Source organism: Notothenia coriiceps, unplaced genomic scaffold (genome assembly GCF_000735185.1).
Source record: "Notothenia coriiceps isolate Sejong01 unplaced genomic scaffold, NC01 NC01_scaffold00031494, whole genome shotgun sequence".
NCBI classification, from domain to species: Eukaryota; Metazoa; Chordata; class Actinopteri; order Perciformes; family Nototheniidae; genus Notothenia; species Notothenia coriiceps.
In genome coordinates, this window is record NW_011364195.1 from 463942 (window position 1) to 470698 (window position 6757).

Genomic DNA, 6757 nt, shown 5'->3' on the forward strand with positions numbered 1-6757 from the left:
TGTTGATATTTGCATTTTTTTGTGGTGGAAGAAATATCTGAAGTTGTATTTCATACAAGGCAAACACTAGTCTAGTCACCACGTTAGAGTAACTATTGATATTAGGGGCTTGGATTTCCTGTGAGCTCACAGCCCTCCTTTTTGTCCCAAGACTAACATTTCCTATGATCGCTCTTGACAGATGATTTTCTATCAGAGGCCACCTGAAGGATAACCAAAAAGAGTTACTTTCTGCCCAAAATCCCTTCCCCTATTGTAAGTTCTGCACAAATTCTTCGCAAAGTTGACGGCTTTCTTTGTGGCAAACTTTGTGCATGCTTTGTGAGAGTGAGAGCAGTCTGAACCGTGGTTTAACTTTTTTTTAAGAGCAGCCAAATGTGCGGTTATGTCTTAAAGGGAGGGGCTTGATCCTCAGTTTTGTATCATTGAGTGTAGTGGAGGACCGACTGCAGACTGGCTCCCTCTCCTCTCCTCATCGACTCAAGAGCTCTTCTTTGAACCGATAAGATCCACAGGTAAGCTCAAAAACTTTAAACCGCCTGTTAAATCCACGCGTAAACTCTTAAAAACACATGGGAGAAAGTTTATGACACGCGGATGCTTTAGCGAATTATTTTTGCGATTGTCGATGTTATGCGTCTCAACTCTAGCTTGTGTGTTCACTAAACGATTGTGAGCTATAATAAACTTTTCTATGCACCGATCTGTTATGTTAATGTTGTATTCACCGCGGGACAACACAAAGAAAAGCGTACGTCCACTCCCGTAATGCGCGCTCACTCCGTCAGGGGGGGGGTGTCTCCAAACCCACAGCCACACAACTTTCTCATCGCCTCAGCACTAAATATGTTGACATCCCATATTTCTGCTTGTTTATAATACTCATAGTATCCTCCCAATGCTAAAAGGAACGCTGTTTTCCTGACACATGACTGCAGAGTGTGGACAACCCTGTTGAAATATGACATGTGGAAGGTGGTGTACAAAGTTGGCTATATGCAAGAATGGGCCCCATATGGCTTCCAGCACACCACATGCCCTTCAAAAGTTTAAATGTGACCATAAGAGCATGCTGAGATACAGGAGGCAATTGTCCTTTGGTGTAAGAGCTTTAAACACATCCAGCATCTCCTGCAGACAAAGCCACAGGGCAGTCTTGCAGTAGGCAGGCCCGCTCACTCGCAGATGAATCCACTTCTCATAATTCTGAGGTATCACATTCTTTGCAGTCCCACCACCCCTGAGGCAAAAGGCTCTCTTCGACTCTCATTGTACTTGAGTTGGCCAGCAGGTCTTTTGATCTCGGCTTTATTACATACTAGTATCTGTGAAATGGAAGCATGGAAAATGTGAGAGTGGGGAGGGAGGGAGCTGCAGAGGCTAGATCTGTAGGTCTTTTTCTTTTTGGAATGCTTTCGGGCGAGAGACAGCATCGTAATTGTCCATGAAACTCTATCTGATAAGTTGTGCAGTGTTTGGAAAACACGTGGAAAGTGCCCTCCTCTCCTTATAAGGCACAGGCCCAACCTGGTGATAGGTGATTGGAAAAGCCTCTGGAATGCAATGCATAACAGCCTTCTGGTACATTTTGATGTTCCCCCACAGCCCCGTCATATGAACCAAAGCTCTCCTTCATGAACACCAACCCTCATCTTCTATATCTGCTGATTGGATTGTTCCATCCTAGATGCTAATCAACACTATGTATTATATAAAAGTGGATAATCACTTCTTCATGCAATTGAACTTGAACCTAACCTCAATAGTTCATCAGGTACTTTAAGCTAACTATTCCAACATTTGACCTGGTACTTTATGGTAGCTATTTTAACAGTGTATCCAGGAATTTTAGCTTACTGTTTCAACAGATTATGAGTTTATTTAACTTAACTACTTAACATTTAATAGAGGACTTATAGCTAACGGTTTTTAACTTTTGATCTGCTACTTTTAGCAAACTATTTCAACAGTTTATCCAGGACTTTAAGCTAACTACTTTAACAGTGAGTGTGCTGGATACTTTAAGCTTACTATTCCAAGTTTATTCTTTGTTTTTGACAAACAAATCCAACTGTTATCTGTTAGTTTTAGCTAACTATTGCAACACCTTGAACCTGACTAATAGCTATATAATGCAATGTTTTTTTTCACTCACTCTCAATCCCAACATGTAGTCTTCCAGTGTTACAACTGAGTTCATGTGTTTTTTCATTTTTAAATCACATCCCTTAACTAACACTTTATATTTCCAAGTACTCCATTACCACTTCTACATTAGTATTTCCTGGGATAAGAGCAGCCCTGATGGGAATCACAACCCTAGGATTTCTTTTTCAGTTTTTACATGCATATTCACATGCATTCTCTCACTCAGCTATTTTTGGGCTGGAGCACGTAAAGCAAACTGCAGGCTTTACACTAAAATGCATAGTGCTTTGTAGTGTGCTTAGAAGGGGATTTCATAATTGGCACGATATGATATGGGCGCAGAAGAATCTGGAGGTAATTGCACAGAGTGATAACAGGGGTTTGGCAGTGAGGGCGAGAGCCAGGGCCAGGGTTAGGGCTGGGCGGCAGGATGTAGGGAACACTGCCATGCATTTCCGGAGTCTGGCTCTGGACTGCACAGTGCGGTGAAAGCTTCTAGTTACTGTATGCTGGCTCCCTCTCCTCCTCCCTCCCTTCTCCATACACTTATAGGTTAAATGTTGGATTGGATCATTATTGTACCTCATTCTCAGCATATTTAACATGGGTTAAAGCTCAAGGCATTTATGAATCTCTCCCTGTGCAGTTATGTGTTAACACGACGCAACATATGTGGGTGTGTTGTTATAGTTTGATGCTAGATACTCATAATCCACCACAGTATCAAGTTCCAAAGCAAGAATCCAGAGTTTCCTTGCAAGGCAATGGCTTCTTACCACCACTGAGCTAAGGCTGCCGACCAAGTGGCAAACTGAATTTGAATTAAATGGAAAACTGGCAGAGGCGAATTTCTAACACAAATGATCAGACCGTTCTGTTCTTTTTTTTTAAATAGATGTTTACCTATACTGGGTTCAGTGTGTAGGTTTTCCAATTGTGGTTCGGACATTTCAGTCCAAACATACATTGTTTCCACACAGCAGGTGCCAGAGCTATTTTCTGGTTTCTTCTCATAACAGACCAGTGAAGCTATGTCAAGCATGTTTCCTGTGTTCCAGTCTTAATTTGATTCAGATTTGTTTGTTCTAAGACTGTTGTTATGGATAGAGATGTTGCCCAAACGTGCCTAAACAACCACAAGCTAAATGCATTCTTTCTGTTTTATCAATGGTATCATGCACATCATTTTCCACCAGTTACTTCGCATAAAGCTAGGTTTGTGTTTCCTGGACAACAGCAGCAGTAGGACAAGGTTCGGCTCATTTGAAGTGATTATGATTGACATGCAGCTAGCGCTCCTTGGACTGTGGCCCCGGCCTGGAGCCCCACAGCACACTCGCTCTGTTCCCCCTCGCCTTAGAATTTGATAGCATGTAATTTGAATGCACTGCATCCAGAACCGCACAAGTTGTATAATATGGTGAGCTTGGATGGATGGGCAGATCTTGAGTTGGAAAATAATTCTTAACTCTTTCCTTGGGTAGCAACGGTCAACAAGTGGTAAGCAAAAACTGGTAGCCCTTCCTGATTGCTTGTGAAGTCACACAATGCCATGTAACCTTAGACGATGTTTATTTAGATCCTGGAAAATATACCGTAAGATTTTTCCAGGTGTTTGTGATACACATTTAAAATTCCTGTTACTTGCCATTTCAAAGAAAAGAGATGTGTTTCTCATTATGCTGCCAAGCTGACATGGAATGGTTTTAGATACGGTGCTCTTGGATGTTGTGGCGTTTCTGTGCACAATTAGTCTCATGGGTGATGCTTACGCTCACCCCCCTCCCTCCCTAAAATATTTTCCCCACCAAATGTAGTTTTATTTAATCCAACCACATTTCTAAATCTATTTTCAAGCAACATATTCGATGTATAAAGAATGTCATAATGATCCTTCTTCCGAAGATCTGTATCCTTTCATTCCAAACTATTTCCAAAACTTTAATTCTCCTGTCTGAAGCAGTCATGTGGGCATGAAAGACCTGTGTTTGAATTCCTCTGGGCTTTAGTCACACTCTAATGAAGAGGGTTTGTTAGATCAGCCTCTCACTCGTGTCATATTCTGACTTTAAAGTGCTATCACTCAAGGCCAGATTGCCTAACAGGCAGCATGGCATGTCAATGTTGGTAATTGCGATATTGGCCTGCCATCTGCTTGTTGCCAGATGCCAAGCTTTTCCAGGAGTTTCATAGCTATAAAAAAATACTATTGCATATTTTCCCCTCTAACTAATCTTTCTTTTTGGTGGGTGATGATTGAAATCATGAGGCGGCCTTGCTTTATATCTTAAAAGGTGAAACCTCTCTTATTCACGTGGCCTACATTTCATCTGGTCTTTGTGGATGATTGATTGTGCGAAAGTGAGGTCAGTGCTCCTAAGCAGCGCTTCTGATGTCATCCTACAAAGATGCATGTTCTTCCCTTCGTTCCCCTAAGCAGGTTATTCAGAGAAGTGTACAAAATTGTTAAGAGGGACATTTAGCCTTTGGGCTTCTTCTCATCTGATAAAACAAGCACAGGAAATGTCTCTGTTAGCTGATTGGCCTTGTGTTTCCCTTCAGCGTCCTCCCACTGGGACCTCAGACGTGCACAGTTTGTCCCTGTGGCAGAGAAACCACCTTACTTGTCTCTTTCCTAACAGCTACATTAACTTTTCCTGTGCCTCTCTCCTCTCCTTTCACACCAATCTATTCTACCTCAGCCCTTTTCTCTGAAAAAGAAATGATTACTATAACGTTTATTCTCAATTCGCCCTGCTTCTTTCCTTTGCCAGCTTTCCATTCTTTCCTCCCTGTCCTCTCTTCACCTCCCCCTCCTCCTTTCTCCTCTCAACCTCTTGTCTTCCTCCCATCGCAAACCAAAACTAAATAAACATAGCTTATCAAGTGCCTGTCAAATCACCTTTTAAAAATCAAATTATTCGTGGGTAATGGGGGAATTAAAGGGCCGTGGAGGTAATAATAAGGTGATGTAAATCCCAGCGGCGTGTGAAAAATACCATCGAGTGTAAACACATGACCGGTGAGGTCATGTGTTTACACAGTTAGCGAGGTTAACCGCTCTCTGAATCGCACAGGGAAACAGACAGGCCAGTGTGCAGGTCAGTTATAGGCATGCTGGATTTCTGCTTGCGGCTATAGAGGCTCTGCGTGTGCTGAAGTGTGTATGGCGAATGTGAAGGACGGCTTGTAGAGTCCACATTGGACGCCTGCCATCATGGGAGTGAGAACTGGCGAGAGCTAGATCAGGCTTGTATGTGGTAATGATGGAAGTGAGGTCTTACCTCATGCACATAAAACAATCACTGTGTCCTTACATGGGTATTCACATGAGTCAGATTTGTTTTGTAATTCTGTTTCATTCTTTGGAATAGCTACAAAGTTGAGTTTATTTTATTCCAACTACTTCTGAGTCTTGGTTTCAAATCTAAGGAGAGTAAAATGTTGTCACAACTTAGTCACTTAATAAGCGATCTCAATAATGATTTATTTCCCATCATATCTGCCTAATATTATCTTGATTAATAATTGAATTGTTAGTGAAGTTTATGCAACGTTAGTTTTTTGTTAGAATGTGAAACCAGTTATTTTTATATTCTGTAAGTGATTCTAGTTGCATCTGTTTTGACATATTATTCATTTGATATTTTTTTTCTGGTCAACTGATTGGATGATTGGACATCCAAAACAAAGAGCTAATAGACACTCAAATGCTCTGTAGGCTTGTTTAAGAATATATCACACATTTCCCGGCTCCAGATTGCGAACACAATGGTTGCATACTAGGGCTGCACGATTTTGGGGAAAAATGTAATTGCGATTTTTCTGACAGATATTGCGATTCGATTTGCGATATTTGTTTTTAAGCGACCCAATTGAAGTTTATTGTAAAATGCGGCCATATCTCCGGCTAGGAAGGTCGCATCAACATGCTCCCGTCTCTAGCACCCCCGCAGCCCGAGCTACGAGTGAAAGAACTAAACTTACATGAAACTTCCGTTGGATTGCTTTAAAGTTAAGCTTCAGTTTAAGATTCACCCTGTAATAGATGTAGAACGTGATGGAGCATTACTAACCCTCGATTTAAAATCGATGAATCGCCCTATTGCATACGTGTCCATTTTTGTGTTTGAACAAGAATTGTACGTGGTTGCACTAATGGGAGTGCATGGTGATCATTCTCTTTTACCTCATTCACACCAACGCAACTCCGGTTCAAGCTCCGTGCTAGAGCTTTTCAGGTTCAGAACCGGTTCTTCGGTTTAGCTCCGGCTCTTTTCACGCTGCCCAGAGTCCGAATGGTGCTGCGTCATTGCGTCATCGCTTTGCGTCATGACGTAACCGCGTGCCTGCTTCATAAAGCCAAACCGCGCGGAAACCCCTCACAGCTCACACTGACAACAACAACCATGGCCGATTGCGCTCCAGCTTCCTCTGTACCTCTTCAGAAGACCAGATTCCCAGTAGGTAGCTGATCTCTTCAGTGGACCACTGCTGCTTGTTAAGTTTCTCCATCGTTGTGTACAAACTGGATAAAACGCCAGCTTCTTGTTGTTGTTCAGGAGTTGATCCCGCCCCTGCCCCCGCCTCGACGTAAGCGTGACGTATG

At 42.3% G+C, this 6757-nt stretch overlaps 1 protein-coding gene across 5 annotated transcripts in view; it reads left to right on the forward strand.

Moving 5' to 3' along the window:
- The first annotated feature begins 391 nt into the window (after positions 1-391).
- Positions 392-6757, forward strand: part of cald1a (caldesmon 1a) — a 54360-nt gene continuing 47994 nt past the window's right edge. The window contains exon 1 of one of the 5 annotated variants that reach the window (XM_010787972.1): positions 392-515. The gene's annotated coding sequence lies outside the window, so the exon portion shown is untranslated. The remainder of the gene's footprint in view (positions 516-6757) is intronic. The other 4 variants (XR_799946.1, XM_010787974.1, XM_010787975.1 and 1 more) reach the window with 4 other exon arrangements.